Source organism: Cannabis sativa, chromosome 3 (assembly GCF_029168945.1).
Source record: "Cannabis sativa cultivar Pink pepper isolate KNU-18-1 chromosome 3, ASM2916894v1, whole genome shotgun sequence".
NCBI classification, from domain to species: domain Eukaryota; kingdom Viridiplantae; phylum Streptophyta; class Magnoliopsida; order Rosales; family Cannabaceae; genus Cannabis; species Cannabis sativa.
In genome coordinates this window covers 53260571-53286128 of record NC_083603.1, presented here as the reverse complement: position 1 = coordinate 53286128, position 25558 = coordinate 53260571, and positions in this window count along the sequence as shown.

Sequence of the window (25558 nt, the reverse complement as noted above, 5' to 3'; positions counted from 1 at the left end):
GCTCGGTAAAAAATCTTTCATATGAAATCTTTCTAAAACTCTATTGATGTAGGCTTCTTGAGATAAACCTAAGATACCTCGGTATCTATCTCTATGAATCTTAATGCCTATGACATAGGATGCTTCACCCATGTCTTTCATCTCAAAGTTCTTTGAAATAAATTGTTTCACTTCACGTAGCAACCCTTTATCATTGGATGCAAGAAGAATATCGTCCACATATAAAACAAGAAAACAAATTTTACTCCCACTTTCCTTCAGGTATATGCATTGATCCATGACATTCTCTTCAAATCCAAAGGAAGAGATGACATCATGAATGTAAAGCCCGCTTAGTTAATTTGGAAATTAGCAGTTGTTTATGATTAATTATGAAATTATTTATAGCTATTTAAATAATTTATTATACTGTTATTTATGTTATTCAGTAGCTTGCATATTTTGTAATTCTGGTGCCCGGTATTTTGGAACTCGGCGTTTGGCTCAGTAGAAATCACAACTTAGTATGTTAGTAATTTGGGGACGGGTTTTAGACATTGGGAATGTCGGGAATGGCCGGGAATTTAGAATGTCCCAAAAATACCCCTTTAGTATGATTTATGTGATTTTATGGTGGAGGGGCAAAATGGTCTTTTTGCCCCATTAGTGTTTTGTCTTATGTGACTTGATGAATTGGAAAATAATGTTTATTTTAATGTTATGTGGCTGAAAGTGTTATATGTTAAGTGTATTTACTTTATTCCAAATTTTTACAAAATTACTAAGTAAAGGAAAAATAGAATTTTCAAAGCTTCCTCTCTCTTTCTTTCCTCTCATTTTCGGCCAAGCTTAGGGAGCAGCTAGGGCTGGATTTTCATGGTGAATTCAAGTTATTTTAGAAAAATCTAAGTAATCCTAGACAAGGTAAACTTTGCTCTAGCTTCCTTACATGTTCTTTGAAATTTTGGATGAGTTCTAATGTGATGCATGCTTGATTCTTTGATTTTGTTGCTGCTGAAATATTGTTGTTGTTCCTGAGATTTAAGTATGTTGATTTGTGATTATTTAGGTTGTTAGTAATGAATGTTAAATTGCTTTGCTCAAATTTGGAAGTTTTAGCTCAAAATATGGTTTTCAAAGAGAATTGATTGAATCTGTTGCTGGGTTGTTGTGTATGTTTTTACTTGATTTCAGAAGCTTATTCATGCTTAGTTAAGTAGAATTAACCAGGTTTTATTGCATGTTTGTGGGTTTTGCTCAAGTTTGAGTTTAGAACTCAAAGCTTGAGCTTTAATGGCATGTTGTGTATCTGTGAATTCTGGGTTAGTTTGATGCCTTAGATTTGTTCTTTGGGGTATTTAGAAAGGTGTCCGGAAGGTTTGGAACCATTAGGGTTTGATTTGGTTGAGTTAGGAATTTTTGAAAATTTCTGCGAGGAACCGAATTAGGTTGTGCAACCGGAATTCGGATGAGGGTTCGATAATTCCCGTAACAGGAATTCGGTTGGGCAACTGTAGGTTGGGGAATTTTCGAACCCGTGTTTTCCTCGTTTTTATGTTTTTAGGGGTATTGCCATGCTTTTTATCGATAGGGAAACTTTTAGTTCCTAGTTTAAGTCCCCGGGAAGTGATTTAGCGTGTCACTTATAGCGTTGTGATTTTTATGGTTTAGGAGCCGCAATCCGCCGTCAGCCTTCGGGCCTAGGTCAAAGTTGACTCTAAGACACCTAAATTCGGAATCCGTGTAAGATTAGTATAACAAGATGCATATGTAGATTACATGTTTAGCGTGCATGTAGGAAGCCTATTAGATTACATTAGTTGTATGTTGGCTTCAAACCATCCAACCCCGTCACGTCTGCAGACAGCCGGAGTATGACCAAGAAATGAGTATGACCGGCTTGACCGATCAGCCGACACTTGGTTGGTGGTTCCGTGCTATTGACGTATCCCGTCGGTACAGCCGGAGTATGACCAGCAGCCGCAGTATGACCGGCTCGACCGATCGGGAGGATATAGTAACACGCCCAGACAGCCGGAGTATGACCAGGCGGCCGGAGTATGACCGGCTCGACCGATCGAGTTGTTACGTGTCAATAGTACCGTCCCTATGAACGTTCGTAACTCGCACCATGTTGGACATGGCAAGAAGTGGCTCGCACCATGTTGGACATGGCAGTAGCGGGACTCAGTATCGTGTTGGACACGGCAGTTAGAATTATGTATGTGTATTATTATGCTTTTCTTACTGAGTCTGTCGACTCACAGTTTACGTTTATGTGTAGGTAAAGGCAAGGCTATAGCTGATGGACCGTGAGCGAGCTTATGAGATTGTACATGCTCTGGGGCGGTTAGGCTGGAGCGTACGATCCTCGGGACAGCAAGGCTGAATTTTTGTAACTGGTCGTTAGACGACTTTTATTTTTATGTAATGGTTAAACAGTTAAACCTTTTTGTAAATGATTTTATAATTGGGATCCCGAGTCTTTTGTAATATGGTTTATAAGTTTAATTAAAAAGCAAAATTTTAATTAATCACGTTTTTCCATAAACCTCGTTGATTAGCAACGAGCTGCACAGTACGTTTAAAAATCACGTAATACGCCTAAGGTAGTTAGGGTGTTACAATTTGGTATCGTAGCCGCTGGTTGTCTTCCGAAGATCGTCACGACATGTACAATCATCATCAGCAGTTAGCTCGGTTCACGGTTCAGTAAGCCTTTATTGCTTTAGTAGTTTATTTTATTCAGTTATCAAAAAGAAAAGCCTGTTAGGAAGCATGTTCGTAGCCTGATAGTAGAATAGGCGCATGTTTCGTTTTTAATTTCCAAATTAAGCGGCTTTAGTAAGCTCTCCTTGAATACGACCTGATATGCCAACTCTTGGTTTCGCAGGCGGTTCTAATCAGATGGACGCTGTGCGTACTACCAGAGTCGGGCAACTCCGTAGGGTCAAATCAAGGTCGTGGAGCTCGGTTCCCCACCCGCTGTGGGGCCGAGGTAGAGGTCCCCGAGGCGGGGCTCGTGGCCGGGGTGATGAGAACCCGCCACAAGCTGCCCAGTGCTCCCCTGCCGATCGTGGAGCCCCGAATTGGGAGTTGCGGTTTGCGGAGATGCAAGCCGGATCGAAGAACAAGACCTCGAGATTCGTAGGTTGAGACGCAAGGTGCTCCCGCAGCCCAAAGGCCCATAGTTCCGGTGGCACCCGCCTCGCCGCCTGTGCCGAGATAGTGGTGGCGGCCCATAGATTGGAACCATTGTATGAGCGGTTCCGGAAGCAAGCACCTCTGGTATTCCTGGGAGGTCCGGATGTAATGAAAGCCGAGCAGTGGCTGACGGTGATCACCAAGATAATGAATTTCATGGGTGTCACCGGTAACGACAGAGTGGTGTGCGCCACGTTTCAGTTCCAGGAGGACGCTTTGGTATGGTGGGACATGGTGTCTCAGATCCATGACGTCACCACCATTACCTGGGAAAGGTTCCAGGAACTCTTTAATGCGAAATACTACAATGAGGCAGTCAGAAGCGCCAAGAGGAAAGAGTTCGTTCACCTGACCCAGCGGGAGAACATGAGCGTCACTGAGTATACTACTCAGTTTGATCGGTTAGCGAGGTTAGCCTCGGGAATTGTGCCGACCGATTTCAGCAAGAAGGAGAAGTATCTGGACGGGTTGAATCCCAAGATCAGACATGATCTGATGATTACCACAGACGACAGCACCACCTATGCTCAGATGGTGGAGAAGGCACTGCGAGCTGAGGGCGCAGTGGGGTGTATGTCGAATCCGCCCAAGATACTCGGTGAGTGGCGGAGCTCCTACCCCTCCTGCATCAGGCTTTAGCAGAGGGAGTAGTGGTTCGGCCATTGATCAGAGGAAGAGAGCACCCACTGCTTCCGGTGGCTCGAGTCAGAACAAGAGGTTCCGGGGAACTGCAACGCAGGAGTCGTCCTGGTGGTACTGAGACCCGATTCTCCTATCCCGAGTGCCCTAGCTGCAAGAGGCACCATCGGGGTGAGTGCAAAGGTCAGGGATGCTTTCATTGTGGCATGCCCGGACACTTCAAGAGGGAATGTCCCCGGCCCGACCGCAGGCACCGAGAGCTCCGGCGATACCCACTCCAGCCTGTGGTATTCGCTATCACGCAGCCGATGCGGATGCCGGCCCATCGCAGTCACAGTCGCCTTTCTATTAACAACTCGCTATATTCGGTCGTTTGATTACGGGGCTACACATTCTTATGTGGCGGCCAGAGTCTTTAGTAAATTGGGTAGACCCTTTGATAGATATGAATCAGGGTTTGGAACCCTGTTACCTGGCGGAGAATTGGTTATCTCCAATAGGTGGATTAGGTCTATGCCGATCAGGATAAATGGTAGAGAGTTAAGCGCTGATCTGATAGAGATGAGCTTAGTCGAATTTGATATTATTTTAGGAATGGATTTCCTATCTAAATATTCGGCGAGCATTGACTGTAAAAGGAAGATGGTGGTCTTCCAACCGGAAAGTGAAGAACCGTTTGTATTTGTGGGTTCAGTTCAGGGATTTCGGATCCCGGTGATCTCGGCTATGTCAGCGAGAGAATTATTGCACGGCGGTTGCTAAGGGTTTCTAGCCGTGGTGGTGGACACCACTCGGCCAGATACCATTCGGCCAGAAGACATCAGAGTGGTTCGGGAATTTTCGGACGTTTTTCCCGAAGAACTTCCAGGGTTACCACCTCAACGGGAGATTGATTTCGTGATTGACTTGGCACCAGGGGTGGAACCGGTTTCCAAAGCCCCGTATAGGATGGCTCCAGCTGAACTTAAGGAATTAAAGATTCAGCTCCAAGGATTGCTTGACATAGGGTTCATTCGGCCCAGTGTGTCACCCTGGGGAGCCCCGGTTTTGTTTGTCAAGAAGAAGGATGGATCTATGAGGATGTGCATCGACTACAGGGAGTTGAACAAGCTGACGGTGAAGAATAAATACCCATTACCTAGGATCAATGACTTGTTCGATCAGCTTCAGGGGAAGACGGTCTTTTCTAAGATTGATCTCCGTTCGGGTTATCATCAGTTGAGAATCCGAGAGGAGGACATTCCAAAGACGGCTTTCCGCACTAGGTATGGACATTACGAGTTTCTGGTTATGTCATTCGGACTAACCAATGCTCCTGCAGCATTCATGGACCTGATGAATAGAGTATTCAAGGATTTCCTCGATATCTGTGTGATTGTGTTTATCGACGACATCCTCATGTACTCTCAATCAGAAGAGGAGCATGAGTTACATCTTCAGATGGTACTGCAACGACTTCGAGAACATAAGCTTTACGCCAATTTCAAGAAATGTGAGTTCTGGTTGTCTCAGGTGTCCTTCCTAGGGCACATTGTGAGTAAAGATGGGATCAAGGTGGATCCCGGGAAGATTGAATCCGTCAGGGATTGGCCGAAACCGAAGACAGTGACAGAGATCAGAAGCTTCTTGGGTTTAGCTGGGTACTACCGTAGGTTCGTGGAAGGGTTCTCCAAAATCTCAATGCCCTTAACCGAGCTTACAAAGAAGAATCAGCGGTTTATCTGGTCAGATAAATGTGAAGCTAGCTTTCAGGAGCTGAAACAGAGATTGATTACTGCTCCGGTACTAACTTTGCCTTCGGACAAGGAGAAGTTCGTAGTCTACTGTGACGCATCCAAACAGGGTTTGGGGTGTGTATTGATGCAAGCCGATCGGGTCATCGCTTATGCCTCCCGTCAGTTAAAGGATTATGAACAGCGATACCCGACTCATGATCTAGAATTGGCCGCAGTGGTTTTTGCACTGAAAATTTGGCGGCATTACCTGTATGGGGAGAAGTGTGAGATCTATACCGACCATAAAAGTCTCAAGTATTTCTTTACTCAGAAAGATTTGAACATGAGACAAAGGCGTTGGTTGGAATTAGTGAAGGATTACGATTGCGAGATCCTCTATCATCCCGGAAAAGCCAATGTAGTGGCCGATGCCCTGAGCAGAAAGGGTCCCGGGCAAGTAGCTAGTATGATTCAGATCTCGCCTCAGCTAGCAGAGGATATGGTTAGATCCAGCATTGAGTTTGTGGTAGGTCAGCTTCACAACTTAACGCTGCAATCTGATCTGTTGGTAAGAATAAAAGTCGCTCAGATGACAGATCCGGAGTTAGTGAAAATCCGAGATGAGGTATTGGCTGGTCAAGCCAAGGACTTTTCAGTGTCAAACAGTGGGATGCTTTTGTATAAAGCCAGAGTTTGTGTTCCGAGCAGTGTGGAACTGAGAAATGAGATCTTTGAGGAGGCTCATTCTACCCCGTATTCTCTGCATCCCGGCACCACCAAGATGTACCAAGATTTGAAACCGTACTTCTGGTGGAGCGGTATGAAGAAGAATTTGGTAGAATTCGTATCGAGATGCCTCACTTGTCAGCAGATTAAGGCTGAACATCAGAGACCAGCAGGGTTGTTGCAGCCTCTAACCCTACCAGAATGGAAATGGGAGGATATTACGATGGATTTTGTGGTCGGGTTACCTAGGACCACGGGTTTATTTGATTCCATCTGGGTAGTGGTGGATCGATTTACGAAATCTGCTCATTTTCTGCCGGTTAGAACAACATTTACAGTGGATCAGTTGGCAGAGTTATATGTCAGAGAGATAGTGAGACTTCACGGGGTACCGAAGTCTATAGTTTCGGACAGGGATCCGAAGTTTACCTCCAGATTTTGGCAAAGTTTGCAACGGGCAATGGGTACAAAGCTAAAATTCAGTACAGCAATCCATCCTCAGACAGATGGTCAGTCCGAAAGGACAATTCAGATATTGGAGGATATGTTGAGAGCCTGTCTTATGGACTTTGAAGGCTCATGGAGTAAATATCTACCGTTGATAGAATTTGCGTACAACAACAGTTATCAGAGTACAATAGGGATGGCTCCCTATGAACTGTTGTACGGTAGGAAATGTAGATCCCCTATCCACTGGGATGAGACAGGGGAAAGGAAATACCTAGGTCCAGAGTCAGTGCAGCGGACCAATGAGGCAATAGAGAAAATAAAAGCTAGAATGCTTGCCTCACAGAAAGGCATGTAAGAGTTACGCAGATCCGAAACGCAGAGACGTTGAGTTCCAAGTAGGGGAACATGTGTTTTTACGAGTATCTCCGATGAAGGGGATTAAACGTTTCGGGAAAAGAGGCAAGTTATGCCCTAGATTTACAGGACCTTTCGAGATTCTCGAGAAGATAGGTCAAGTGGCATATCGGTTAGCATTGCCTCCAGCCTTATCAGCAGTGCACAACGTATTCCATGTCTCAATGTTGAGAAAATACTCCATCAGTATCTGCGCCACATTAATTGTCAGAATATTTTGACAATTAATTCAGGAAATCAAATCAGGTAATGAATATAGAAATCTGACCATATATAGAATATTACATAATTGATTTTGTCCAGATTCAATGAATATAAAATATTCATTTATCAGAAAATCAATTATTTATTTATTTCCTTAAATAGAAAATCATTTCCTTAATTAGAAAATAATTTCCATAAATAAAAATATTCTAATATTCTCCCACTTGGTCAGCATTTAAACTAAAATATTCAAACCAAACGTTCCTCATTATATAATAAACATACGAATCATAGCGACATGTCCTCATTATGAATCGAGTATTATCTTCCATGTATTACAATACATTTATTAAATAATAATGTACTTTATGTGGCAATGTACTTAAGTGAATAAACCCTAAACCTTATGTTTATTCAGGTCCTTTGAAATTTTTCTCAAATGTAAAATTAAGATGCGCATAAATATGAGAAAAATCAAAATAAGAGTTTCATTAATAATAACTTTATTTGTACAAATTACATAAGGGAACCAAGTCCCATGTTCTCTACATGATCCTTGAATTTATGAGGTGGCAAGCCTTTTGTCATAGGATCGGCAATCATCAATTCAGTGCTAATGTGTTGAATGACCACTTTATTTTCCTTAACACGTTCTCTAATAGCTAAGTACTTAATGTCGATGTGCTTGTTTCGACTTCCACTTTTGTTGTTCTTAGCCATGAAAACAGCAGCTGAATTGTCACAGAACATCTTTAGCGGCCTTGCAATGGAATCAACCACTCTAAGGCCTGAAATGAAACTCTTTAGCCATACACCATGTGATGTAGCCTCAAAACAAGAAACGAACTCAGCCTCCATAGTAGAAGTAGCAGTCAAAGTTTGTTTGTTACTCCTCCAGGACACAGCTCCACCAAAGAAACATAAACACGTAACCGGATGTAGATTTACGTGAATCACCGCAACCAAATGAAATGCCGAGTCCGAGTGGCCAACTACTTCTAGATTGTCGCCCGTTTGAACATCGGTTTGTAATCCTTAGTACCACGAAGATACCTCATTACTTTCTTTGCGGCTTTCCAAAGGGTCTATCACCGGGTTACTTCGAAATCTTCCTAACATTCCGACAGAATAAGCAATGTCGGGTCTTGTGCACACCTGAGCATACATTAGGCTTCCGACAGCAGAAGCATAAGGAATGTTCTTCATTTGTTCTCTTTCAAAATCATTCTTTGGGCACTAGCTCAAATTTAATTTATCACCCTTCACAATTGGAGCAACGCTCGGTAAAAAATCTTTCATATGAAATCTTTCTAAAACTCTATTGATGTAGGCTTCTTGAGATAAACCTAAGATACCTCGGTATCTATCTCTATGAATCTTAATGCCTATGACATAGGATGCTTCACCCATGTCTTTCATCTCAAAGTTCTTTGAAATAAATTGTTTCACTTCACGTAGCAACCCTTTATCATTGGATGCAAGAAGAATATCGTCCACATATAAAACAAGAAAACAAATTTTACTCCCACTTTCCTTCAGGTATATGCATTGATCCATGACATTCTCTTCAAATCCAAAGGAAGAGATGACATCATGAATGTAAAGCCCGCTTAGTTAATTTGGAAATTAGCAGTTGTTTATGATTAATTATGAAATTATTTATAGCTATTTAAATAATTTATTATACTGTTATTTATGTTATTCAGTAGCTTGCATATTTTGTAATTCTGGTGCCCGGTATTTTGGAACTCGGCGTTTGGCTCAGTAGAAATCACAACTTAGTATGTTAGTAATTTGGGGACGGGTTTTAGACATTGGGAATGTCGGGAATGGCCGGGAATTTAGAATGTCCCAAAAATACCCCTTTAGTATGATTTATGTGATTTTATGGTGGAGGGGCAAAATGGTCTTTTTGCCCCATTAGTGTTTTGTCTTATGTGACTTGATGAATTGGAAAATAATGTTTATTTTAATGTTATGTGGCTGAAAGTGTTATATGTTAAGTGTATTTACTTTATTCCAAATTTTTACAAAATTACTAAGTAAAGGAAAAATAGAATTTTCAAAGCTTCCTCTCTCTTTCTTTCCTCTCATTTTCGGCCAAGCTTAGGGAGCAGCTAGGGCTGGATTTTCTTGGTGAATTCAAGTTATTTTAGAAAAATCTAAGTAATCCTAGACAAGGTAAACTTTGCTCTAGCTTCCTTACATGTTCTTTGAAATTTTGGATGAGTTCTAATGTGATGCATGCTTGATTCTTTGATTTTGTTGCTGCTGAAATATTGTTGTTGTTCCTGAGATTTAAGTATGTTGATTTGTGATTATTTAGGTTGTTAGTAATGAATGTTAAATTGCTTTGCTCAAATTTGGAAGTTTTAGCTCAAAATATGGTTTTCAAAGAGAATTGATTGAATCTGTTGCTGGGTTGTTGTGTATGTTTTTACTTGATTTCAGAAGCTTATTCATGCTTAGTTAAGTAGAATTAACCAGGTTTTATTGCATGTTTGTGGGTTTTGCTCAAGTTTGAGTTTAGAACTCAAAGCTTGAGCTTTAATGGCATGTTGTGTATCTGTGAATTCTGGGTTAGTTTGATGCCTTAGATTTGTTCTTTGGGGTATTTAGAGCAGGTCTGGAAGGTTTGGAACCATTAGGGTTTGATTTGGTTGAGTTAGGAATTTTTGAAAAATTCCTGCGAGGAACCGGAATTCCGGTTGTGCAACCGGAATTCCGGATGAGGGTTCAGTAATTCCCAGAACCGGAATTCCGGTTGGGCAACCGGTCTGCCGGTTGGGGAATTTTTCAGAACCCGTGTTTTCCTCGTTTTTATGTTTTTAGGGGTATTGCCATGCTTTTTATCGATAGGGAAACTTTTAGTTCCTAGTTTAAGTCCCCGGGAAGTGATTTAGCGTGTCACTTATAGCGTTGTGATTTTTATGGTTTAGGAGCCAGTAATCCGCCGCTCAGCTTCAGTTCGAGTCAGGTTGACCGGCACACCTAAATTCGGAATCCAGGTAAGATTAGTATAACAGTATGCATATGTAGATTACATGTTTAGCGTGCATGTAGGAAGCCTATTAGATTACATTAGTTGTATGTTGGCTTCGAACCTTCCAACCCTGTCACGTCGGTACAGGCTGGAGTATGACCAAGAATGAGTATGACCGGTTTGACCGATCAGGCTGACACTTGGTTGGTGGTTCCGTGCTATTGACGTATCCCGTCGGTACAGGCTGGAGTATGACCAGCAGCCGGAGTATGACCGGTTCGACCGATCAGGAGGATATAGTAACACGTCGGTACAGCCGGAGTATGACCCGGCGGCGGAGTATGACCGGTTCGACCGATCAGGTTGTTACGTGTCAATAGTACCGTCCCTATGAACGTTCAGAACTCAGTACCATGTTGGACATGGCAGTAGTGGCTCAGTACCATGTTGGACATGGCAGTAGCGGGACTCAGTATCGTGTTGGACACGGCAGTTAGAATTATGTATGGGTATTATTATGCTTTTCTTACTGAGTCTGTCGACTCACAGTTTACGTTTATGTGTAGGTAAAGGCAAGGCTATAGCTGATGGACCGTGAGCGAGCTTATGAGATTGTACATGTCGTGGCGGTTAGGCCTGGAGCGTACGATCCTCGGGACAGCAAGGCTGAATTTTTGTAACTGGTCGTTAGACGACTTTTATTTTTATGTAATGGTTAAACAGTTAAACCTTTTTGTAAATGATTTTATAATCGGGATCCCGAGTCTTTTGTAATATGGTTTATAAGTTTAATTAAAAAGCAAAATTTTAATTAATCACGTTTTTCCATAAACCTCGTTGATTAGCAACGAGCTGCACAGTACGTTTAAAAATCACGTAATACGCCTAAGGTAGTTAGGGTGTTACAATGAAATTTTAAATACCATTGGCGGGATGCTTGTTTTAATCCATAGATGGACTTCTTGAGCTTGCATACCAAATCCTGACCTTCACTAGAGGAGAATCCTTCTGGTTGTTTCATGTATACCTCCTCCTCTAGATCACCATTCAGAAAAGCAGTTTTTTACATCCATCTGCTCCAGCTCTAAATCAAAATGAGCAACTAATGCCAAGATGACTCTGAGGGAATCTTTCTTTGATACAGGAGAAAAAGTCTCCGTATAGTCAATTCCTTCCTCTTGAGTGAATCCTTTAGCAACAAGTCTCGCTTTGTACCTCTCAGTGTTGCCTAATGAGTCTTTCTTAGTTTTATAGACCCATTTACAGGCAATGGCTCTCGCCCCATTAGGCAACTTTACAAGTTCCCAGACTCTGTTGCACCTCATAGAATTCATTTCATCATCCATAGCATTGTACAACAATTTTGATTCTCTACTGTTCATAGCTTGTAAAAACGTTTCTGGATCATTTCCAATTCCAATATCAGATTCTAATAAATACACAACATAGTCTTTGTAAATCTTTGGTTTGATAGGTCTAGTAGATCTTCTTAAGACTTCACCAACATGCTCTTGGGGAGCAAAGAATGTTCAAGAGTTCAGCAGGTTGTTCAACAGTTGCAGGCAACTCTTGAACATTTTGATCTACTGGATTATCATTACCAACTTGTGGATCTTCAGTGATTGGTAATGGTTGTTCAACATTCGTTTGAACTACAGGAGTGTTAACCATTATCAATCTTGCTTTTGAAGTGGAAGGTTCTGAAGGATCTTTCTCAGGACCTAAGTCCTTTGATTGATCACTCCCACTGTTCAAGGCATTCTCAAGAAATTTTGCATTCCTTGATTCCACAATTCTTGTGCTATGAGATGGACAATAAAACTTGTAACCTTTAGACTTTTCAGCGTACCCTATAAAGAATCCGCTTATGGTCCTTGGGTCCAATTTCTTCTCTTGTGGATTATATATTCGACTTCGGATGGACATCCCCAAATGCGTACATGATTCAAACTTGGTTTCCAACCTTTCCATAATTCAAAAGGAGTTTTTGAGACCGCCTTTGTTGGAACTCGGTTTAATATGTACACGGATGTCTTTAATGCTTCGGTCCACAAGGATTTAGGAAGATTAGAGTTGCTACTAAGCATACTCCGCACCATGTCCATTAATGTTCGGTTTCTTCTTTACGCAACACCATTTTGCTCGGGTGTACGGGCAAGGTGTAATGGTCAACAATCCCATTTTCTTCAAGAAACTTCGCAAATGCACCAGGTGCTTGTCCATCTTCTGTGTATCTACCATAATACTCACCTCCTCTATCTGATCTCACTATCTTAATTTGCTTGTTGCATTGTTTCTCTACTTCAGCTTTAAATATCTTAAAGACATCTAATGCTTCACTTTTATTATGAAGTAAGTAGATATACATGTAGCGTGAGTAATCATCTATGAATGAGATGAAGTATTTCTGACCATGTGACTCCATATCTGGACTACATATATCAGTATGTATGATTTCTAATATTTCAGAACTCCTATGGACACTAGTTTTGACAGACTTGGAGGTTTGCTTTCCCTTAATGCAATCCACACAAGTATCAAAGTCAGTAAAATCTAAGGTATTGAGTACCCCATCTTTTACCAACCTTTTAATTCTATCAATGGAGATATGTCCCAATCTCCGGTGCCACAATGTACAGGAATCCTCTTTCATAACACATCTTTTAGTGCCAGCGCGAACATGCATAACATTATTAGTGGTATTATTTTGTAAATTAAGGCAGTAAAGACCATCAGACAAAATACCATTTCCAACACATTCAGATTTATAATATAAATTAAAATATTTGTCTGAAAATGTAAAGGAAAAACCAAAGGGTATAAGTCTTGAAACTGAAATCAAGTTTCTAGAGAAACTTGGTACATAAAAGGTCTTTTCTAACTTTAAAATAAAACCATTATTTAAAACTAAATTGCATGTTCCAATAGCTTCCACATGTGAGCCCATCTTGTTTCCAGATAAGATGCTTTGCTCACTTGCCACTGGCTTCCTTAGATTTTGAATATCCTGCAAGGAATTTGTTATGTGAATTGTTGAACCAGAATCAATCCACCATGTGTTAAGATTAACATTAGCCATATTAGATTCATAACATACTAAGGAAATTGGATTACCTTTGTCATCCATCCATTTCTTGAACTGGCTGCACTCCCTTTTAGCATGTCCCTTTTGTTTACAAAAGAAACATTTGATGGAATCTTTCTTTATGGCAGCCTTGGGAGCCATGGGCTTTTTCCCTTTGTTCTTCTTGAATGGCTTGCGTTTCTTAGGTTGAGTGGTCAGGTGAACACTTTCTCCTTGCTCTTGTAGGAGCCTGGCTTCCTCTTGAACACACATGGTCATCAATTCATTGATAGTCTATTTTTCTTTATGTGTGTTGTAGGAAATTTTGAAAGGCCCATACTGTGGAGGAAGATTGTGAAGGATGTAATGAACCAGGAAGGTATCGTGGAATGATAACGTCGAGTTTCTTCAAATGAGCGTGATGTCCCTCATTTTAGAAATATGTTCTCGAACTCCTTTAACACGGTGAGTTTTGTGGACGAGAACTCTTGGATGAGGTTGATGAACAAAGATTTATACGAAGTGTCAAACTGCTCATCCATAACTTTGATAAAGTCTTTCACCTTCTCAGGTGGCTCCACCGATCCACGCATTCCCATAGGAATTCTGGACATAATGAACATGATGCAAAGACGATTAGATTGCTCCCACTTTTCACGTAGTGCAATCTCAGCAGCAGTGCTAGTATCAGTGATAGCAGCTGGTTCATCTTTTCTTATTGCATAATCCATGTCAGTGCAAGCTAGGTGGAGAAGAACTCGTTCCTTCCAGATTTTGAAGTTGTCACTCCTAAGCTCAGGGATTTCACTAGTAATTTCAGCATATTTAGAGGTGGATGAAATAGCTGCAAGAATAGGATTACAAAAAATTTAGATGTTAAAAGAATTGAGGCTTTAATGAATTCATGTTTTACCAATGTAGAAACATGATGAAGATGAAAATTTTATTAAATCTAAAATTGCATGTGGGCTAAATTTTAAATCTAATAAAATTGTATGAACTTTATGATAGATTTAATGAAATATTTAATTTAGATTAATGGAGGAATGAAATCTATCTTTAATTAAAATTTGTGATAACACTATTAAATCAAATCCTCATAACTCCCTGTGGGGTAAATTAAGAGAATTTAACTTAATATATTATCCTAATTAATTATAAAAATATAATAAAACTCCTGTGGGGTAAAATTATTATATCCAAATAATTAATTACAAGTTTTGTCCATTAAGGTGAATTTTAATTAATATATAATTTTATATAATTAAAGATGCTGTGGCTACTCCCTAATTATAAAAAAATTATATTTTCACTTTAGACATTAGGTATTGGGCTCTACCAAAAAGTAATTTCGTTATTAACATAATAGACAATCACTGAGATTAGTGCTCCTAGTGTGGTCGTCCGAAGATCATTAAAAACCGTTCTAGATATGAGCATTTGTCCCAGGTTCATGTTTTCTTATGTCAAACCACAAAACTACTTACGTTTTATTCATATTTTATTCATTTTATAAAGTTTTATGAATATTTTATGAATAATTTTATGAAGTTTTATGAAACTTAATTGCTAAATAAAATATTCAACCTATCTTAATGTTTGAATATTTCTAAATATATCTAGCACTATAAAAGGAATTTATGTATAGCATTTAAATCATACAAATCTAAATTAATTGCATTAAACATAAATTTGTCAAATAAATACAAAATAATACAATTAATGTATGATCATTAATTAAATGCAAATTCCTTAATATGAAATTAATGGCAGATTTTTCAAAATTAATTTAGACAATAAATTGCAGAAATTTGGTAATATATAATTAAATGCACAAATTAGCACAATTTTTACATGCCTAAATAAATCATGTAATAAATTACCAAATTTAAACAAATTTCTATTTTCAATTTATACTATATATATGTATTAAACAAAAATGGAAAATTAACTAAATGCAATTTATTGACTAAATTAACACTGAAATGGGAAAATAATTAATATTCCAAATAAATAAAAATTTATAAAAAAAAAATTCGGAATTTTTCCCTTTTTTTTTTTTTTTTGAAAAATCCACACTGCCAAACGACATGTCGTTTTTTGCAAAAAGCAAAACGACACGTCGTTTTTCCAAAATTTGAAGGGGCTGAAAATGCAAGCAAACGACACGTCGTTTTTCCACAAGGGGAAATTGTGGAAAAACGACACGTCGTTTTTTATCTCTGAAGGGCTCCTATCAAGACGAAAAACGACATGTCGTTTTTTCATAGTGTGAAAAACGACATGTCGTTTACTATAAACGACAGCTGAAATGAAGCCTTTCAAACGACACGTCGTTTTTTGACAAACGACACGTCGTTTTTGGGCAAACGACACGTCGTTTTTTGACAAACGACATGTCGTTTGCGTCGCCTTCTACAGCCAAACCGGGTCGATTTTGACCCGTTTTTCTGCACGCGGGTCCGTCGAACCCGACCCAAACCCGATCGGAAATTGCGTTTCCGACGACCAAATTGCGTGTTTTCAAATCTAAAATGTTTTAAATCAAATAATAAAGAGATCCACATAGATTTTATGCACGAAAACACGAAAAAATATATACTTTAATATCACGAAATTAATCGGGTCCGAAAAAGTTTTAACCGGAAAAAATTTCCATCCTTAAGTTTTTCAATAGATTTTCAATGCTTAGATCGATCTATAATACTATACGAACATAGCAATATATTTAGAATTCGAAATAAACACCGAAAAATGAAAAATAGAAAAAACTAAAATGGACCGATCGTGTTTATATATCTATATGCATGTATATATATATATATATGCATGTATATATCACATAAATAAAAATGAATATTATGATTATTATTATGTGATAAAACATATATATAATATACAATATATATAAACATATATACATATACGTAAATATACAAAAAAAAAATAAAAAATATATATACATACTGTACGTACGTTGTACATGAATGTATTATATATATATAAATTTATGAACAAATGTATATATGTATATGTGTATATGTATGAATTTTATATATATATTTGGGATTATATGAATATGAGTATATGTATATATACGAACCGAACATAACAAATATATATATGAACAGTACATGTATGTATATATATATATGAAACTCAAATAAAATCAAGGCAGAGATAAATCCGCTCTGATACCAACTGTTAGACTATATATATAGTGTATGTAATATAGCATATACAAATGATATGAAATGCGGAAAATAAACTGTAATCATATCAATAATATATGCAATGAAAGGATCGATGTACCTCCAGCCATTGATCTTTGAGCTTCAATCCCTGCGATAGCTTCGGTATTGGAGTTCGGGCTTCCTCGCTCTCTCAACTCTCTTTAGATGGAATTTGCTGAATGAATTCAGAATGAGTGAGGAGCTCGGGGACCGACACCCTATATTTATAGGTGAGATACTCCATCAGTATCTGCGCCACATTAATTGTCAGAATATTTTGACAATTAATTCAGGAAATCAAATCAGGTAATGAATATAGAAATCTGACCATATATAGAATATTACATAATTGATTTTGTCCAGATTCAATGAATATAAAATATTCATTTATCAGAAAATCAATTATTTATTTATTTCCTTAAATAGAAAATCATTTCCTTAATTAGAAAATAATTTCCATAAATAAAAATATTCTAATACTAATATCATAACCATCATAGCCAAAAAAAAAGTAGAATAATAATCTAAAGCACATAAAAAATAAACACTGATAAGTTTTCTTCAAATTTCTAACTTCTTTCTCAATCTCACTTTCCAAATTATAATACCCAATTCCAATTCAAAAATATGAAACTAATATGTTTGCTTGAACTGTACTCGCTTGAAGCACTTAGTGCTTTACTAAGATGGTGAGTTGTAATCATTCTGAAATAATACCAACTTAAGTAAAAAGAGCAACAAAAATGAGTTATCTTGTTATTACACTAAAGATGTAATATTTTGCTGGTTCTCCAAGCCAATTTAATATCAATATTTTTACTAAGATACTAATATCTTTCGTACAGAGACATTCATCAATAGAAAAAAGGTAAGATCATTAAGAAAACTTAGCATTGATCACTATGTTTTGAGGCAACTGTTACCAAGCTAGTTGCTTTTCATGAGATTATGAGTTTAAAAGATCAATTTAGGATTATTAATTTTCTCTACATGCAACTGGGACCAATATACTATTGAAATGCTTGAAAAAACTAAGCAACTTGGTGTAGATTTGTATCCATGAGTTCATAAACCAGGTAGACATCCTTGAAACTATTTATATGGATAGGCACCATGACATACTTTGTATCAAGTTCAAACAAAGTTTGCCACATGGTACAAGGTTTAGTAATGCTTTCCTAGGGTTCTAATCCCATTTAGAGGCTCTACAAAAGTTACCATTCCAACAAAAATAGAAAACATTATTTATAAATAAATACACAATCAATACAATGCATTCCAGTTATGTTCCTGCAAAAAAAAGCTAGAACTCCAGACAACAACAAAAAATCAGAACGTTGGCTCATCATCTACCTAGAAAAGGATATAAGACTAAAAGTAAATATGCTAATGGATATATGAAAATTAATTCCAATGACTATTTATAATCAATTCTAAAAGAAAATATGCAAATAGATATATACAAAGTTTTGTGAAAAATAAGGCAAATTCCTTGAAAAAGCCGTCATCAACGGAGACCACATCTCTCTTCCTCTCTGTTCTCTTTTTCTATATGTTTCCTTCAATTGATTTGTTCTTTAAAGCTCTCAATCCAAATTATCAAAGCTTTTTTTCAGTTTCCCTCTTCTCACCTTTTCTATATGTTTCCTTCAAATTTCAATTGTTTTTTTATTCTGAATAATTTTTTTTTAGATGGTTAATGAAACACCTTTCACAGAGCTATAGCTCTATCTAAAAAACACTATAGGAGGTTCTAAGCTACCAACCAGGATTTCGAGATTGATACCTTTGTCTTCAAACTTCTTTATGAAAAGGTAATTCTGGAGAGGCAAAAAGAGAATTATATATGCATCATTTTTTACTGTCAATAATTATGATTTTTCAAAAAACTACTTTAAAAAAGAGCATGTATTATTTACTAACCAAAAGGTCGAAAGAGGATGGCATTTTTTCTGTTTCCTTCTGTATGCTGCAAATTTAATAAAATATGTAATAAGATAAAATAACAATTGATTGAAAATATCTGAGTAAGAAGTAAGTTTGATGTTAAGGATAACAATGTAGTTTCAATAAACTGATGTAACATGCAAGCAAAAGATTACCAAGCTGACACAAATGAACATAATTTTGATGGAGCAGTTGGTTGTTGTTTTTCCACAATATCTTCCAAAAATTCATAAAATCTTGGCCAACTCTGCTGATCTTCAGATTGCATATAAGGGAAGCATCCTATAGCATACTCTAGAACCGCAATGCCTAAACTCCAAATGTCACTGCTATAGTCGCTTCTAAGTACTAAACAAAAGGTCCAAAGATGATTTATTCAAACTCAACATCCTTGGCAACCTGAGAATAATTAAGCGATTAGCAACGAGCATAAAAGAACTAAGACATGTAGCTGAGTATGGTCATCTCAGAAGTATTGAGTTGAGGACCTAGGCAGGGTTTGTTTTGAATCTGGAGAAACAACCAGTGGCTCCCAAAATTGTTCAAAATATAATACAAGATTTCAGTGAAGAACATATATAAAAGTTTTAATTTTAATATCCAATAAATTCAATCTGAAATAAAATTAAGATAGAGTTTTCAAATTAAATGAACATTGATAATAGAGTTTATTTTGGATTTAATGGGATTTATTTTATTATAAATAAATAAAAAGTGACCCATGAATTTCTCATGGACTATTTTATTTTTAATAATAAACTATTTTATTTTTAATATAAATAAAAAGTTACCCATGAATTTTTCATAAACCAAGAATTCTGTTATATAGGCACACTTTATATAGAATAGATATAAGTTTATAGTAGTTGTAAAATTTAGAACTTAATTAATATTAATATTCCTATTATTTTTTAGGTATCGAGTTCTTGGTGTTAATTAAAAAACGTAAAATTAGCTAGCTTTATTAGAGAAAAGTATAATGACTAAAACTTTAAAATTCTTTATTTAGTGGAGTTTGAATATCTTAGTTCTTCATCTGTAGTGAAGTATGTTCTACGATTAAATGTACTACGGTCGGATGGGTGGATAATTTTTATATTGTTAATGTTATTTTGTTGGTTTTATATTATTTTTTGTATGTTTTGTTTCTTATTTTTTGCATGTTTAAAATTTTTAGAAACGTTCGATTATAGTTGTTTGTTGTTGAAATTTTGATAGAATTAAGAAAATTTTTACTAAAAATGCATAAATATTAGAAGAAAAATGTTAGATTGGAGTAAAAATGCATAAGTATTTTTCTTTATATTTAAAGTTTATATATTTTTGAATATTTTTATTTGAATATAGGTATATTTGTTAGTTTAATTAAATACGCTAAGTATTAGAATTTTATTTTGATAAAGTTAGGTAGTATTTAGTGATATTGTAGTGTGTATAGCTAAAAATTTTTAAAAAATGCCCTTAGTGTATTTTGAATTTAAATTTTGATTTAAAAAGATTCATAATTTTTTTTTATAGCATTTTAATTTTAATGTTAATGTTTAATTTGTTACTAGAAAATATAAAGTAATGTAGTTTAGGTAAATAAATTTTTTAATGTAGTTTAATTGTTATTAGAATAGTTTATTACAACTTTAGTATAATTTAGGTAATATTTAATTTTAAATTTTACAAAATTTATTTGATATTGGAATAATTAAAACTTTATTTTTTTTTTTGTGTTGATGTGTTTGCTATATGATAGGTTATTTGTGATATAGTTCATCTAAATAAAAAAGTCTCCAATAGTCATTCTTGAAAAGTTGTTCACTCACAGAAGCCAGTCCTGGAAGGCTTCATTTTTCTTCTAGGAAGGGTGTTTCGTGAGTACCTTTGGTCCATGATCCCATAAGCTTAGATACGTTCCCGGATGCACTTAGAGTTACGATAACGTGGAGATCTCACTTAAAAGAGAGTTGGTTAAATTAGTTGCTGACTAACTAACTTAACAACTTTGATTCTTATAGCCACCAACTTCAAAATTTTGATCTTAAGCCTATAAATACCACATCACTGGTCATTTTAGAATAGGGGTTTTGATTAGGATTGAGAGTTGGAGAGAGAAAAGATTGAGAGGTAGAGAAAGAGAGGTACAGAGAAAAGAGAGAGATTAGGTTTGGGTTTTGTAAGAAGAATCATCTGTAGATGAAGAAGATTCTTGGATAAGAGTGTGAGAGTTGAAACACTTTGAGAGAACTCAACAGAGAATGCATTCTCGATTGTATTATATCTGTTTTTGCTCAATGAATAAAGAAGATTTAGTGGTGTTCCAGAACTGGAGTAGAGCAATAGATAAATCAATCTATCGGACTTGAACCAGTATATATCTTGGTGTTGTTTTTTTTTTTTTTATATAGTTTTCTGCCTTTGTTGTTTTTTGGTTTTCACTAATCTATTCACCCCTGTTTTTCTCCGATTATTGTTTGTGATTACTTAATCTTATCATTGCCAATTGTTTGATTGTTTAAAGTTTAGTTGAATTAGTTTTACACTATTAGTCGTAATTTTTCCACATTATTCTTTACAAGTCTAACATGCTTATTCATTGATGGTTTTTTTAGAAGGTGCATGTATATTGTTAAGTCTTTACTATTAGCCGTAATTTTCCCACATTATTCTTTAAAAGTCTAACATGCTTATTCATTAATGTTTTTTTTAGAATGTGCAGGTACATTGTTAAGTCTTTCTTTGAAGCAATACTAAATGATATTTAAAGTTGAGATCTTAAGATTTAAAGAGTGTATTTTATTTTATTAACACTTTTTCGCTTCATAGTTGCTGATTATAGAATTAGAATTGAATATAAAATTTTGTAAGCCTAAAATAATATACTATATATTGTAATTATATTTGTGTTATTAATAAATTTTTACTTATGCTCGAGTTGTTTGACGATTATAATTATGATATAACAAATATATAATAAACTTAAGATTATTAAAATTTTAAAATAATAAAAAAGGGGTTATTATACTATAGGTGATGGTTTAATACCGTCGCTTATAATACTATAAGGCACGATTTAAAATCATCGCCTATACTATAGGTGACAGTTTTAAATCTTGCCTTATAGTATAGGCGCCAGTTTTGAATTGTGCCATATACTTCACAATATACGCAACAATTTTATATCGTTGAGAATGCTTTTTGGGCGACGGTTTCGAATGGTCGCCTTTTCTATCCGTTTTGCAACAGTCGAATATGCGACGGTTATAAAAATTGACGGCAATACTTTACCTAACTGTTTAAGACCATCAGGAAAAAATATTTCTTTAATTGTGTGTGCTCTCTATTTTACTTAGTTATTTCTAACTTTCATCTTGTTTATATATATGAGCGAGTTGGTCAGTTTTTCACTTCAACAAGATCCATAGTATTTTAGGGACACTTTGCGACATGGAATTTGTATCTATAAATATTGGTATAAAAATAAAATTTGCTCCATTTGTAAATTAATAAGGTTATAATGATTCCCGGTATCATCAACATGAGGAAGGAGTAGAATTGTTAGGAGTAGGGGTAGACAACATCCAATCCTATCCAATTGAACCGAACCGATCCAATCCAATTACAAAAATTGGATATCTAATTACAATTTGATTGGATTGGATGCTAAATGTTGGATTCTAATTGAATGTCAATCTCAAAATCCAATTAAAAACCGATCCAATCTAATTACATTTATATATATTAAAAAATTATTTATGTTTATTTATATAATAAAAAAATGTAATATATATTAATTATATTTTTATTGATTTTTTTGTGTTAAATTTATAATAGATGGTTATTTTGCGTATTTATTTTCATGATGTTTTGTTATATTTTATTATTTAGAAATATTGTTGTTTTACTTATTTTTTTTTATTTGAAATTTTTAGTTATATTATATTGTAATTATGGTATGTTTATGAAGTATTAATATTAAACTTAAATAAAGAGTCATATTTAATTTTTAAGTATTTTTCTTTATATTTTAATGTTAATATTAAAATTTAGGTGTGTAATTAGATATCCAATTAAAAAACTAATATAATCAAATTACTAATTGGATTGGATTTTGAGGTGTAATTGAATTCGATCGGATGATGATTTTCCAAATCCAATTACTAATTGGATTAGATCGGATGAAGAGAAAAATATTAGATTGAATTAGATACCCACCCCTAGTTAAGGGTACCTCCACAAAATAAATTAGCTTCACAAATCAAAATAGAAAAGAGATCAGGTTGTGTGTCTTCAAACCTCCATTAAAATATTTTTTATTTCAAAGAAAATTAATTTAGACTAACCATTCAAAAAGAAAAAACATTACTAGTCTTTAATTGTTTTTTATTTTGTTAATTTAAAAGAAATCTAAATCAAGAAATGAAAAAGTTGCATAAACTAAAAGAAAAAGTTAATAAAATAGAAGAATAATTGTTAAAATATTATTAAAAATTTGAAGAGATATGTTAAATGTGTAGGAAATTTTACTTCTACTATCATATTTCTCATAATCATCAATTAAAGTATAATAAAATATTCTTAACCATAAAACAAATATTCTTATTATAAAAGTATCTTATATATATATATATGGTAGTTCTATAATGCACTCTCTAAAAAAAGGATTTCTTATTATTTTGGCATTCCAAATTTTTTTTGGTTTAATTTATTTCATGTTCATGTACGTGATAGTTATCCAAAATATTTTACAAAATTTGAGAAATTTTAAATAATTTAAAATATAAAAAGTAATGTTCAAATAATCTATTTCACACACGTAGAAAATAAAAGAGTCGCGAGTACAATAGACTATTTAAACATGTATGTTAAATTTTTTCAAATTTCTCAAAAAAATTCAAGACGTCTTAAAACGTAGAGTATAAAAATATTGAATAAAAAGGTTCTCCTGATACCGAAACAAATTAATTATTTCACCGACATCTAATCTTACCTTACAAGTGTAGACCTATTTTCTCCCATTCTACTTAATTATATTTTAAGTAAGCTAAAATGGACTCTAATTATCAAAAGGTAATTTAAAAGCCAGCAATTTATTCACGCTTTAGTGAAGAAATGAGCTGGGTAGGAAGAGATAGCACATGCTTTCTTGGAGACCCATAAACAAACATCATCATAATGTTAACATGCCAATTAACTTTTCCTTTATTTTACTTTTTTGGTATATATAAAAACATAGGAAATATGTAAACATAAATGTGGTGGCCTACTATGAGCATGGATCGATGAGCAACTTTTTAAGCCAGAGTAGTCCACAATAGCCTTTTGGTGAACTTTGCGGCTCTATTTTTCTCACTTGCATGAGGAAATACTCCCTTTTCGTCCCTAAACAAAATAAAAACATATCAAATCTACGTGAAATAATAACAATAATAATATCTATAAAAAATAATCAAAATAATAATGAAAAAAATTACTCTATATATTATTATTTTTTAAAAAAATTTACGGTTTGAGTTGCTTCGGTAATTACTTCAGTAGTTTCTTTGTAGGTTGTAGACCCACTTACATTCAATTGGATGATAATCCATGATAACTGACCATTGTTTTCGTTCTGGACTTGCCATTGCCTATTTATGGTTAATGGATCATCATCAATACCATCTCCAACGACCATATTTATTTCACCATCAAGCCATAACGAGCTAGTTTTGTGGAATCCCTCCCACTAAGATGAGAAGTCGTGACCTTTTGAACAGGAACATTAGTGGTAGATTTCTTGGTTGTATCAACTTGCTTTGGTTCAACCAAGGGAGTGGGAATATTCTCTACTTGAGTAGAAGATGATGGAACATTAGATGAAGTTATTTCCGAAAGCATTTCTTCTAACGCTACTTTACTTTGCGGCTTGAAGTTCTTTATGTAGCCATCTTCAAGGAATGTGGCATTTGCAGAAATGAACTCTTTCTCATCCTTGCAACTGTAAAATAATCCACCCCTATTCTCCTTAGACTTTCTGAAAAACATGCAAACTTCAATTCGCCCTTCTAGTTTGCCTTCTTTCTTTCTTAAGACATGAGCAGGGCACTCCTAGATTCTATAATAGCGTAAACTAGGTATACGATCATGTTGGGTTTTATGCCCTAAATAAAACTCTTTACAATCTGATTAGTTATCAATATAAGAAATTTGAAGTGATTGATGTTTGCATAAATTTGACATGCTAATGGTTTAATATGTTTATTATGTTCACACACAAAATCAGTTAAATCCAGATTATATGTTTATTCACAATTACAGTATCGTCAACACAGTGGAATGTGATTGTGATCATATGAATCAAAAGACTTGGTCCCTGTTTCATCAGTGTTATTGGATTTACACTAATGTGATAATCAGCGATGATGTTGTTGGAAATTATTTTACCAGGATCTTAGATCTACTCACAAGTATGTTTATTAACATCCTAAATATGAACTTTCTAAAACGATAAATTAAACACATATAAAGTTTAAGAAACCTTACATTGGGTGCAGCGGAATATAATGACTCCTTCCGTTCAGATATCTAGCCCTTAATTCCTTTCTGTAGCAGAGCATTATCAATATCTGAACCTGGATCTCTTTCTCTGAATCTCCTTTGCTGATGATTTTTCTTCACGATCTTCCTCACTATGATTGAGGTATCACTTGATGTGTGTGGGCACTACTCATACACTAAGGATTTCGATATTCTAAGGAAGAAGAGAGAGAGTGGTCAGCTAAAGATAGGGAGATAGAAGGCTCAGTTTTTTCTGATTCAGAAAGTCTGAAGAAAAGTGTAATTTTCCTGAAGCCTTCACTATCTATTTATAGCATTCCACTAGGGTTAGATTTGAATTATATGGCATTAAAATAATGAAAAAATCAATTTAAAATAGCTACATAGGTGGTCGGCCATACACTTAGTGGATTGGGCCTTGGGCTTTGCAATTTTGCAATTTTAACACCTTTTGTATCTGATTTTCTCAAAAATG